At 44.9% G+C, this 13888-nt stretch overlaps 1 protein-coding gene across 1 annotated transcript in view; it reads right to left on the bottom strand.

Annotated features, from left to right (window-relative positions):
- Positions 1 to 13888, bottom strand: part of LOC137428581 (receptor-type tyrosine-protein phosphatase delta) — a 417416-nt gene that overhangs the window by 180109 nt on the left and 223419 nt on the right. The window lies entirely within an intron of this gene.

The following is a 13888-nucleotide window of genomic DNA, read 5'->3' as shown; positions in this document are numbered from 1 at the left end:
ACTACAAACAGTAAGGTATGCTTTCAAAAATGAATAAGCATCTTGCATACATAAAATGAAGGTTTTGTTCAGGGTTGACATGTAAGTTATAGTGATATAAGATGAAGGAGTAAGATTCTCGTGAATTATCAGTTTGTGTATTATTAATAGTCAATGGTTATGTATGTTTAATAAACATAGGGTGAACTCCTTTGTGAGTGAATCCAAGCGTGCTGTGATGTAAGGCTGCCCACCATCCCATTCCATTGGATATAAACAATATAAACATCGTTTCTATATCCAAACATGGATCGGCTCCGACGCTCACCTCATCACATGTCACGACAGAGGCAAGGGCTTGTTTTAACTGAGGATATAAATGACTGTACGTGAGTTGCTGTGTTGTCATGATTTCCGCCAATCATAATAAAAACATGTCTTTTGCACAAATATATTTGTAATATTCGTTAAATTACATTTGTATAAGCAATTTATGTTGACGATTTAAGCTGAAATTTTTTTTTTTTCAATTACTTTTAATAATTTTGCAAAACACAAAAAACCCTTTGGACAAACACACAGGAGGTGGTAGGTGCAGACAGGAAGTTTGGTACGATTTCACAAATGTTAGAGGGAGTAGTTCAGTGATGTGACAAACTGCATATATATATATATATATTGTTGCGGATCTCCGATGTCAGCTCTCCCCTTATCAAGAGGGGGTTAATCCCCTTGTCTTTTATCTGGCCGACGCGATCCCGAAGTTATCACGTTCCTTCCGGTCGGTGTTAAATAGGGTTGTTGGTCGAATTTAGTCCTATTACCTAAGTACTAACACCGACCGTGAAGCAAGGAAATAACTCCCGCTCGAATCACGGATATTGATTGAATATGCCGAACGGATAGCAATCCGCGACCCGAGCTGTTAACAAGGACTAGACCCGATTATAGCGGTTCCGAATCGTGCCACGCTTACCCAATTGAGAAAAGACTAGGACGATCGGATTAAGAGGAAACCAGAAAGAACAGGTAATTTATTAACAATGTACAAAGAAGAGGAAACGAAAGAATGTACAAGGAAAGAGGAAGTAAAAGTACACAGAGCAGCCTTAATAACAGTCTTATTCTATTCCCTGGACATGGGCCCGATCACTCTCAGATTCACTCTCACGGGGATGACGAAGGTATGGTGGAAGGTCCGGTGATGGCGTTCAGGCTCCGGTCCGGCTCCGTTCCTCGACCCGTACCAGGCGATGATGGTGGACGGCAGACAGCTCTCCGCGTAGCGTAAGTGCGAGCGGACAATTATTGTGTCGGGGAAAGGTCGGGAAGCTGGGCTAGCGTGACTTCGTGGCTCTTGGCCGCGTATGTAATATGCGTACCGGCGCCTTTACACGCGCTCCCGGTATTACTCACTCCAAGCGCCCCTTCCCCAATGTCCTGCACGCTGCAGTTCTCGGCAATGCGTGCCGCGCGCTCGTCCTTTGTAAGCTGGTTGCCACAGCGCGTCTCTCCCTCTCGTACTCAACTCTCGTACCAGTTCTTCTAAATAAAGCGCATCAGCCCTCCCCGCTCAGAACTGAAGGTCAACCTCATATAACGAGTGCAGTTGCATCAGTCCTCTCTTGGTAAAGCGCACATACTCTCAAGTCCTCTCGAAGGGCTTTGCGTGCGCGCTTTTATAAGCCAAGCCAGCGAACGCTCTCGAAGCCCCAACCACGCCCTGTCAGGCGATCTCACCTTAGTCCTGATTGGCTGGTGTTGTCTTACCGGCTCCGCCTTGATGGCCGCTTGACGTCGCCGCACCTCCATCCTTGCGCTCTGCCCCCCTTTTCGGGCCTCACCTCGTGGCTTTTGGGCTGGTTCGAGCGGAAGCCCAAGGGCAGCGAAGGCTGCCGGCCAAGGAGCGTAACAAATTGGGAGGGCCGATGGGGCACAGACTGGAGAGCGCTTAATGGCGTCGCTTGGAGGGAGGCTGCAAAATGGATGAGGGGCCTACTCTTATTTGTTTGACACAACGCAGATGCAACTACTGGACATGGCCTTATCTAAACACATATTATGAAATAACTAACATCCTATGGTGTCCTACGTGTTGCTTGTGGCCTATCTATGGGGTGCAACCTTTAACCTTTAATGATGTTACTTGTGTGGGTTCTCAAAACCGCAACAATATATATATATATATATATATATATATATATATATATTGTATATATACGACATTGTGTATATACTGTATATACTGTACATATATCTACATATATATACATATATATATATATATATACATGTATATATGTATATATATATATGTATGTATATATACATATACATATTATATATATACATACATATATATATATATATATATATATATATATATATATATATATATACCCGCTTTTCTACTCGTCAAGCGATAAAAGCAAAAAAGAGTAGAAAAGCGGGAGGGCCGACGGGAGTTGTGGGAGGTATGTTGAAGGCAGCGGGAAATTGGGGTGTGAAGAGAATGACAGAGATCTGCAATCTGGTGGTGAAAGAAGGCCGCATTCCAGTGTATTGGGAACTGAGTACCCTCATCCCTCTATGCAGGGGGAAAGGTGACCCTCTGGACTGTGGCTCGTATCGAGCGATAAAGTTATTGCAACATGGAATGAAGGTATTGGAAAGGGTGTTGGAGAGGAGGATAAGGAAGAAAGTGAAGAACGACGAAATGCAGTTTGGATTTATGCCGGGAAGAGGAACGCCTGACGCGCCTTTAATTGTGAGGCAGTTGCAGGACAAGTACATGGAGAAGAGGAAGAAGTTTTTTCTTGGGTTTGTTGATCTGTAGAAAGCATTCGATAGGGTTCCACGTGAAGTAGTGACATGGGCATTGAGGAAGTTAGGAGTGGAGGAATGGTTGATCAGAGTAGTGAAGGAAATGTACAAAAGAGCGCGCACAGCTGTAAGGACGAAGGATGGGAACAGTGGTGAGTTTGAGGTGAAGGTGGGAGTGCATCAGGGGTCGGTACGAAGTCCACTACTATTTGTAGCTGTGATGGAGGTGCTGGCTTGGAACGTAAAGGAGGCTTTACCGTGGGAGTTGTTGTATGCAGATGATCTGGTGTTGATTGCAGAAAGTATGGATGGACTGAAGGAGAAGATGAACAAGTGGAAGGAATGTGTGGAGACAAAAGGTCTGAAGGTGAATATCGGAAAAACGAAGGTGATGGCAAGTGGTAAAGCATGTGGTGAGGTGGAAAGAACTGGGAAGTGGCCGTGTGCTGTGTGCAGGAAGGGTGTCAGAGTGAACTCCATTCAATGTACAATGTGCGCTGAGTGGGTTCATCAAAAATGTAGTGGTTTGAGAGGGTCATTAACCAGTGTGGCAGCTACATTCAAGTGTAAGGTGTGCACAGAGGGAGCTGCAGATGGAGGGAATGTTGAGTTGGATCTTGGAGATGGCGTGAAGCTGGAAGGTGTGAAAACATTTTGTTACCTCAGAGATATGCTGAATGGAGAAGGTGGATCAGACTTTGCAATGGTTGATGGAGTGAGATGTGCATGGAAGAAGTTTCGGGAACTGAGTGGAGTGCTGACGAGGAGGGGAGTGTCGTTGAAGCTGAAGGGAACGGTGTATGCTGCATGTGTGAGAGGTGTTATGATTTATGGGAGCGAGACATGGGTAATGAACGTAGAGCAGCAACGAAGGCTGGAAAGGGTGGAAATGCGAATGGTTCGGTGGATGTGTGGAGTATCGTTGAGAGAGAGGAAGACAAATGATGAATTGCGAAAGATGATGGGACTAGAGCCTGTGATGGATGCTGTGAAGAGAAACAGTTTGAGATGGTTTGGTCATGTGTTGAGGAAGGATGAAAGTGACTGGTTGAGAAGAGTGATGGAACTGAATGTAGAAGGAAGTAGAGGATGGGGAAGACCGAGAAAGAATTGGCTAAAGAAGGTCGAAGAAGAAATGCGGGCAAGGGGGTTAACAAGGGAAGATGCAGAAAATAGGGCAAAATGGAGCATGGGACCGCAAGGCTAACCCCCGCTCTTGCAGCGAAAATGGCCTTAAAAAGCCTGTTGTTGTTGTTGTATGTATGTATGTATTAGGGTGGGCTTCAAAAAATCAAAATGCAGATTTCCTCCGGGACATGGTCTATGTTTGTTCCTTTTGGTGTCAAAAGAAACCACACCAAATTTGAATGGAATCCAATAATATTTAGGGGTGCCACATCAGTGATGAATTTTCGCCCATGCAAAAATAGGAATTCCCATTTTTTGGGCTGTATATACACAAAATAAATACATAATTACATATATACATTAAATATAATATTAAAAATAAATATATAGTAAATATACATTAAATAATAATAATATATATTATATTATACATTATATATACAATTATACGATGGACAATTATACAAATATAGACAAATATAATACATTAAATAATATATAAAAAATAAATATAATATATTAAAATTTAAATATAATAAATAAATATATAGTTATACAATATATATACATTATAATTAAATATACATTAAATTTATACATAAAATATACATTAAATAATAAATATACATAAATACACATTATACATTATATATATAGTTACCTGACGGGGTAGGAGAAGCTATGGCAACCGCTGTAGTGGACACACTGAAGAGCTGGAACCTTGTGGGCAAGGTGAAGGCTTTGTCTTTTGACACAACGGCCAGCAATTCAGGTGTTCGTGGAGGGGCTGCTGTCCTCATTGAAAAGAAGCTACAGACTGAACTAATTCATTTGGCTTGCCGCCATCATGCGCACGAAATCATTCTGGGAGATGTTTTCACCACTCTTTTCGGTCCTTCATCAGGCCCTGACATCCAGCTTTTTAAGCGGTTTCAGGCGGAGTGGCCGTCCATTGCCCATCACCAACCAAAAAATGGATTCACAGATCCTGATACGGCAGCTGAGTTTGCACAGAACAATGACATGATGGATGAAGCTCTGGAATTTGCTCTTGTGTTTGAAAGATCAGCAGCAACGAGATGATTATCGTGAACTCCTAGAACTGACTGTCATCTACATGGGAGGAATCCCACCTCGTGGAATCCGGATCATGGCTCCAGCAATGCACAGAGCCAGATGGATGGCAAAAGCACTATATTCACTACAGGTGTTCATGTTTCGGTCAGAGTTCCACTTGACACTTCGAGAGGCGAGAGAACTCCGAGCCTTCAACATTTTTGTCTGCCTTGTGTATGTACAGGCTTGGTTTCGGGCTCCACAAGCTATTGAGGCTCCCCTAAATGACATTAACCTCTTCAAGAAGTTGGAAAAGTTTGAACAAATCAATCAGAAGATGGCTCAGGCAGCCTTGAAGGCACTTGGCCGCCACACGTGGTACATGAGCCCAGTACTAGTGGCATTTGCATTCTTTGACACCAGAATTGACAAAGAAAGCAAGATCAATATGATTGAAGCATTGAAAAATGACGGTGAAAACCCCTCTCCAAAGAGACCAGCTATCAAACGAGGAACCGCCCTGTCAATCGCTGGCCTCATAACAAAACACACCAAGCATTTCTTCAGCATCCTAGGGACCCCAACTGATTGGATGGATAAGGATCCTGGTTCATGGGAGCAAGAAACCAGCTTTCAGGAAGCAAAGAAAGCCGCCAGTGGCTTAGTCGTGGTGAACGACAGGGGAGAAAGGGGTGTCGCATTGATACAAGACTACAATAAGCTCCTTACAAAGGATGAAGAGCAAAAGCAAGCTCTGCTCCAAGTTGTTGCTGCTCACAGGAAGATGTACCCCGATGCCAGGAAGGCAACAGTGGTGAAACAGGCCCAGAAATAGGAGTTACATTTCTCATTATATTTGGGTTTTTTAATATTATGTGATATGGTGTCTCTTCATTTTATGAACTGAACATTTGGATTGTTATCATTGAATTTGAGTTTTCATAGCAATATAGTGCTATTTGTGCAGCTATTGTAACTTGTGTTTGCTAGAATACAAAGAAAGTGAGTGGAGGGTGGATTTTCATAAAACAAACTTCTGGTTTTGCTTTCGATCCATATATAGAAAAGTTTTGTAGACACCTTTAGTTTGAAGGCTGATGTGGCACCCCTAAATAAAATCGGATTGCTTTCATATTTGGTGTCTTTTCATTTTGGAACAAAAGGAACAACATAAAGCCATGTCCCAGTAAATATTTTAAAACAATTATTTTGAGCACCACCCTAGTATGTATGTATGTATATATATATATATATATATATATATATATGTATATATATATATATATATATATATATATGTATGTATGTATGTATGTATGTATGTATATATATTGTTGCGGATATGAGGATTGCATTTTTTTGATTGTGTGTATTGTATTGTGGTAAATTGATGAACATTGTTTGGATATGGCCCCTCCTGCCTCCGGAGTTGTGTAAAGATAAAAAGGGCGTCTTGGTAGTTAATTCCATAAACACCACATTGCAGGACACGATAAAACCCTTGTTCAGTAGCTTATATCTTATTATGTGTTTTAGAGTAAGGCCTTGTCTTCCATTAGAATGACACTCCATTGCACCGAATCAATTAAGAATAGCTCCCCTTCAATCATTCCATTTCCCAGCCAAACTCTCCATCTGCGGGTAAAGCAGTTCACAAGCGTGGGGTGCACGCCCTCTCATTTCGCTGCTAGAGTGAATATGTGCTCCGTGCTCTGTTTGAACACAAGGGGCGTGCCGTCGGCGCGATGCCCAAATAAGGAAACAAGCCCGTGGCTCGCCACGAGGGGCGTGCCGTCGGCGCGATGCCCAAATAAGGAGACATAGTACCCTAGACATAGACATAGTACCGTGGGATTACCATAAACGGTCACGAAACAGAGCACGGGGGAGAGGGCGGTACCGAAACCGTGGAGGGCGTGTCAGTCCCGCGCTGGAGGGAAGTGAGAGGAAGGGAATACGAGCTGAGCTGCGTGGAGAGGGACACGACAAAAGAAAGGGTCCAAGAGAAAGCCGAGGAGCTTTTACGAAACAAGCTACACGAGAGATACAACAGAGGAGTGCAGCCCCGTTTCAACCAGCCGCGTGAAGCCTGACGGTGTGCGCTGTAAAGCGGATTACAAGGAGCTGCCGGCTCCCCGCTTCCCACCCGGAGTGGACCTGCTTGCTGTGCCCTGTGATCCCACCTGCTCATCCTTTCCAGCCATTCCTGCCTGCAAGTTCCCCATTTGCGTACATGAGTTTGTTTTGTTCGTGCTGTTCTGGGTAGTAACTAAGTCTGTATAAGCTAGTAATTTTCACTGTGTCACCTGCGTCTCATGTCCCCTGTAGATAAACGTGACTGCTCTTTTTGCTTATGTGTGTAGATAATAATAAACCCCGTTACTCTTCTGTACGTCTTCTTCTTCCTCTTTGCATTCGTCGTCTTAGTCTTTTCCCGATTGAATAGCGGTGGCGCGATACGGCCAACGTCTGGGTGAATCGGGTGAGTCGGGGAACAACTGTTCGGTCGCGGAGCCTCCGCTCGGCAAATATAACATCCTTAACCGCGAACCGTAACAATATATATATATAATTATATATATAGATATATAAACACACAAACATATATACTGAAACGCAAAATAAACTTACCACTTGTTTGAAATGTAATAAAATTGTAACAGGTCAAAATAAAACAAACCAACAATTGCTAATTGAAACATTGGCATTTTATTGATGACATGTCAAGTTTTTGACCAAGATACACCATCTCATCAGTTTGTTCTACAGTTCAGAACAGCACAGGGTGCAATGTCAGTCCCCTTTAAATAGCGTGTGTGGCCACCATTGTTTTGGATACAGGCAGTGCATCGTCGGCGTATACTGCCTACCAGTCTTTGGATGGATTGCTGCTGGATTCTGTCCCACTCAGTCCTCAATATCTGAAGCAGCTCTGCCCGTGTCCTGGCCCTGCCAACTACGCATCTCCCAAGCTCATTCCACAGGTGCTCTATGGGATTCAGGTCAGGGGAGAGCGCAGGCCACTGCATGGTGTTGATGTTCTCGCCTTGGAGAAATGCAGTGGTAAAGCGAGCAGCATGGGGACGAGCGTTGTCATGCTGAAAGGTTCTCAGTTCTGGGTGGTCTAGCAGGAATGGCAGCAGATGAGGTCGCAGGATGTTATCCACATACCGCTGGGCATTAAGATTCCCATCCACAACGACCAGTGGCGTCCTGTACCAGCCTGATATGGCGGCCCACACCATCACACTTGGGACACCCCACCTGTTGGCTTGACGCACGCAACAATCGGCATATCGCTCACCAGTTCTTCTCCAGACACGCTCACGCCCATCAGGACTGTCCACACAGAACCTTGACTCATCGCTGAAAGCCACCTCGTTCCACTGCGCCAAGGTCCACCGCTGATGCTGCTGCCACCATCTCTGTCGGTTGCGGTGATGGGCAGCCGTCTTCACGGGGCCTCTGTATGGTCTTCTGGCAGTCAGACCATAGTCATGCAGTCGTCTTCGTGTAGTATCATTGGAGATCCGTGGGTTTGCACGCCCTGGAGTTTCTGCCGCAGTGCGGGATGCTGGACGGAATCGATCCCGCAGGTGACTTCGGACCATCTGCCTGTCTTGCCTTGCAGTGGTGACTCTTGGCCTCCCTGATCGAGGTCTGTCATCTGCAGAGTTGTGGAAGGTGTCTCTGTCCACCAGGGCCGATATCGTCTGGTGTGAACAGCCAAGGCGACGTGCCACCTCACGGTAGCTCAGTCCGCCTTGCAGCATGCCCAGGGCACGCTGCCGTTGATCCCTTGACAATCGTGGCATGTTGATTGAAATGCCCATTTTGCACTGGCCTTTTTAAAGCCAATATCACGACATCAAGTGCAGCTCATTAAAATCATCCCGTACCCCTTGGCTAATCACCGACAGTCAAAACGGCTGTTCAACATCTGTGCTATGAAGTGACCATTGAAGGTTCAAGTGACCATCCGTGACCGTTTTGTCTGACAGTGAGGACACTATTGTCCACAAATAAGTTCACACATTTACTACACGCAGTGTTATTGTTGATATTTAAAGGTTTCAAAGGTGGTAAGTTTCTTTTGCGTTTCAGTATATATATACACACACATACATATAGACAGACTTCGCATTTAATATGTAATATTTTTTTTGTGGGGGTGAACTTACTTTTCAAGATGACTTAGAACCAAAAGTTCATTGGAATTATGTTGAAATTATTCTAGATTTTGTTAATGTGACCTTTAAAAGAAACAAAAACCAAATTTGACATTTCGAAACAAATAAATTGATCCTTGAAAGTGATGTAAACTGATATCAAACTCAATTCATGAACAGTACTGTGTTAAACTTCTGTACGTTTTCCAGAAGTATCTCTTTATTTTGCACATTAGCCAATTTTTTTTTTAACCAAAGCAAAAGTTAAATTACGACTGGGATTATGGACAGTAAAATTACAGTTCAGTACTTCGTGTAACCCCCACGAGCATTCAGGAGAGCACGTACACATTGAGGCATGCTGTTCACGAGATTTGCCAAGGTTTGGACAGGAATCGCTTGCCATGCAGTGACAATAGCCTGCTGCAATTCACGCACAGAGGAGGGCTGCTGGTCCAAGTGGTCGATTTGACGCGTTAATTCTGCCCACAAGTTCTCTATCGGATTCATATCCGGGGACATGGCAGGCCACTCTATATGCTCTACACCACGGTCAGCAAGAAAGTGTTGGATCATGCGAGCAAGATGAGGCCGTGCATTGTAATCTTGGAAGACAAAGTTTCCTCGAAAGGCTGCACGAGCAAATGGAAGCAATGTTTCTTCCAGAATGGCCCTGTACTTGAACTGGTTCAGGTTTCCATTTCAGAACAACCAGGTCAGTTTTGCCCCCTGCATGAAAAGCAGCGCAAACGGTCACCCCACCACCTCCAGCTTGGACTCTTGGTACTATACAATCTTTGTTGTAGGCTTCATGCACTTGTCTGCGCACTCGGACACGGCCATCTTGATGATAGACCAGAAATCTAGACTCGTCACTGAAGATCACGTGATTCCAGTGTCCTGGCTGCCATTGACGGTGCTCTCTGGCCCACTGCAATCGGCGCTGGCGGTGTTGTCTGGTCAGGCGTGGCTTTCTCAGGGGATGCCTGCAACGATAGCCTGCTTGAACCAGTCGTTAGTTGACTAGCCTTCTGGATACAGGTACATTTGTCAGTTGCTGCCACTCAGCCCTAAGCCGATTAGCTGACTTGGTACGGCCATTGCAGACTAACCGGTGCATCTGGCGATCATCCCTCCTTGTGGCTCTGCGGGGACGTCCTGGCCTCGGTATTGGAGTAGGGACACCCCTCTGAGCATTTCGTTTCAGGATCTTTGACACCTGACCTTGAGTGATGCCATACTGCCGAGCAATAGCACGCTGTTTCATGCCGTAATTTCGTAAAGCCACCACTCCATGACAAACAACATTGTCGAGTTGACGGACCATCTCCAGAGGAAGCGGCAATAACTTTTGTAGACGTGCAGCAGTTGTTTCCCACTAATACAGAACGCAACAACCCTTGTATACCCGACTGTGAAGCCAATCATCAAATGCACCTGTCCGTACATTTTGCCACGCCACCTGTGATATTATTCTGTTGTTGGCTTCTTGCTGCGACAGACAATCAGTGACATGGTTCTTTTCACAAATAAATCACCAAAGTGTAAAAGAAACTCACCAGATTGATATACTGAGTTAAGAAAGTAAACCCAAGTCAATATAAAAAAGAAAAATTCCATAATAAATGCCAAGTGTGTATATACACACACATACATATATATATAGAGTCATGTGAAAAAGTAAGTACACCCAATGTGGGGTTCATGATGCAACAAAGCTGCCCCAATCCATAATATTTCCACCACCATGCTTTACAGTTGGTATCAAGTTCTTGTGGTCAAATGCTGTCTTTGGTTTTTGCCAAACATGTCTTCTGGTACTGTAGTCAAATAGCTCCACCTTTGACTCATCTGTCCAGAGCACATTGTTCCAGAAGTGCAGGTCTTTGCCTTGGTGTTCATTGGTAAACTTTAGTCTTGCTCTGATGTTCTGTCTGGACAGCAAAGGTTTCATCCTAGCACACCTCCCAAGTAGATCAAATTTGTGCAGCCGCTTTCTAATGGTGGACTCGTGCACTTTTTTTTTTTTTTTAATTGTATACAAGATCGAGGCTCGTGAAAGAGCGAACAGTAATCACACAGAAAGACAAACCGACACATAAAACATATAACATCGGGAGCGGTAGACAAGATGGGGAGAGAGGGGGAAGGACACAAACACAACATTTGAGAGCAGGGACCGAGAGACATGGAGACATCGAGAGATCTGAGAGAGGGCGAGGGCTTTGGGGCGGGGCATGGGAAGGGGGGGGGGGGGGTGGGAGAGGTATAACACAGATGGACACTGCCAGGACTTCCAGGAAAGAAGTTGGAATTTCAAACAAGGTGGATCTGGGGTGAATTAGCAGGGGTAGAAAAGATCAAGGTTTTGGATGGGGGAAGATAAGAGATGGTGGTGAACAGCTGTTTTAAAGACCTGGAGGGAGGAGTGGGATTGAAGGGAGTGAGGGAGTTTGTTCCAGAGGTGGGAGAAAAGAGGAATGAAAGAGTGAAGATGAGCAGAGAGCCGAGATTTCGGCAGTTTAACCATCAGAGGGTTGCTGGCAGATCTTGTGCGACCTGTAGGAATGTTTGGGGGACAGAGCACAGAGAGAGCTGGGGGTGCAAGGCCGGAGAGGAGTCGGTAGAAGACAGAAAGACCACCTACCTGCCTGTGGTGAGTGAGTGAAAGGCCCTCAGAGATAGCTTCATCGCGGGAGATTCCAATAATTCTGAAAGCTTTCGTTTCAACAGCGTGAAGCCGAGCTAGGTGTGAGGCAGGAGCACCGGCCCATAGGGGAGAACAGTATTCCATTGAGCTGCGGATGAAAGCCTTGTATGTGGTGAGGAGCTCAGGTGTGCCGAGGAAGGACTTCGCACGACGGAGGATTTGGAGGCCAGCTTAGATGCACTTTGACATCAACAGTGGCAATAGCTACCTGTAGGTCCCGTGATGACATTCTGGGGTTCTTCGAGACTTCTTTCAGCATCTTGCAGTCTGCACTCGGGTTGAACTTGCTGGGGCGGCCTGGCCTGAACAAGTTGGCAGTTGTTTGGAATCTTCTCCACTTGTAGATGATCTTCCGGACAGTCGAATGATTGATTTCAAATTGTTTGGAGATCTTTTTAAATACCTTCCCAGACTCGTAGGCATCTATAACATTCTTTCAGAAGGCCTCAGAGAGCTCTTTTGATCTCGGCATGATGACGCCGCACATCTCAACAACAAAGAGCAAACCAAACTAAATGTCTGAGGTTTAAAGAAGACAGGTTCGTCCAAGATCCTCTGCAATGATGTTCTAATCATTTGCACCTGAACTGGTGCACCTGATTCTAATTTTAGGTATTTGAAGTAATGATAAATGTTGGGGTGTACTTACCTTTTCCACATGCAAAATTTGCATTTATGTTTATTTAAATTATACAATGGACTACAAAATGTAAATGTTTCATGATATTTGTTATATTGCATCACCTTTATCTTTCAATATTGTTGAAATGAAAATCAAATAGCTGTATGTTGAAATATGTTGAAAAAGTCAAAACTTTACTTGGGGTGTACTTACTTTTTCCAGGTCTCACAGCTGACAATGCATATCTGAGCAAAAACCAAGCCATGAGGTCGAAGGAACTGCCTGCAGAGCTCAGAGACAGGATTGTGTCGAGGCACAGATCTGGGGAAGCCTACAAAACATTTTCTGCTGCATTGAAGGTTCCAAAGAGCACAGTGGCCTCCATAATTCTTAAATGGAAGAAGTTTGGAACAACCAGGACTCTTCCTCGAGCTGGCCGCCCAGCCAAACTTAGCAATCGGGGGAGAAGGGCCTTGGTAAGAGAGGTGACCAAGAACCCGATGGTCGCTCTGGCTGAGCTCCAGAGATCCTGCATGGAGATGGGAGAAACTTCCACAAGGACAACCATCACTGCAACACTCCACCGATCTGGGCTTTATGGCAGAGTGGCCAGACGGAAGCCTCTCCTCAGTGAAAGACACATGGAAGCACGCTTGGAGTTTGCAAAAAAGCATCTAAAGGACTCTCAGACTGTGAGAAACAAGATTCTGTGGTCTGATGAAACCTAGACTGAACTGTTTGGCCTCAATTCTAAGCGTCATGTCTGGAGGAAACCTGGCACCGCTCATCACCTGCCCAATACCATCCCAACGGTGAAGCATGGTGGTGGCAGCATCATGCTGTGGGGGTGTTTTTCAGCAGCAGGGACTGGGATACTGGTTAGGGTTGAGGGAAGAATGAACGGAGCAAAGTACAGAGATATCCTTTGTGAAAACCTGAAACAGAGAGCTCAGGACCTTAGACTGGGCCGAAGGTTCACCTTCCAACAGGACAATGACCCTAAGCACACAGCCAAGACACCGCAGGAGTGGCTTAGGGACAACTCTGTGGAGGACCTTGAGTGGCCCAGCCAGAGCCCTGACCTGAACCAAATCGCACATCTCTGGAGAGACCAGAAAATGGCTGTCCACCAACGATCCCCATCCAACCTGACAGAGCTTGAGAGCATCTGCAAATAAGAATGGCAGAAAATCCCCAAATCCAGGTGTGCAAAGCTTGTCGCGTCAAACCGAAGTAGACTCGAGGCTGTAATCGCTGCCAAAGGTGCTTCAACTAAGTACTGAGTTAAGGGTCTGAATACTTCTGTCAATGTAATATTTCAGTTTTTTCATTTAAATAAATTTGCAAAACTTTCTAAAATCCTGTTTTCTCTTTGTCATTATGGGGTATTGAGTGTAGATT

Source organism: Myxine glutinosa, chromosome 1 (genome assembly GCF_964187855.1).
Source record: "Myxine glutinosa chromosome 1, kmMyxGlut1.1, whole genome shotgun sequence".
Taxonomy (NCBI): Eukaryota; Metazoa; Chordata; class Myxini; order Myxiniformes; family Myxinidae; genus Myxine; species Myxine glutinosa.
Note: the sequence above shows the minus strand (reverse complement) of the source record. Positions and strands in the feature narration are given on the sequence as shown.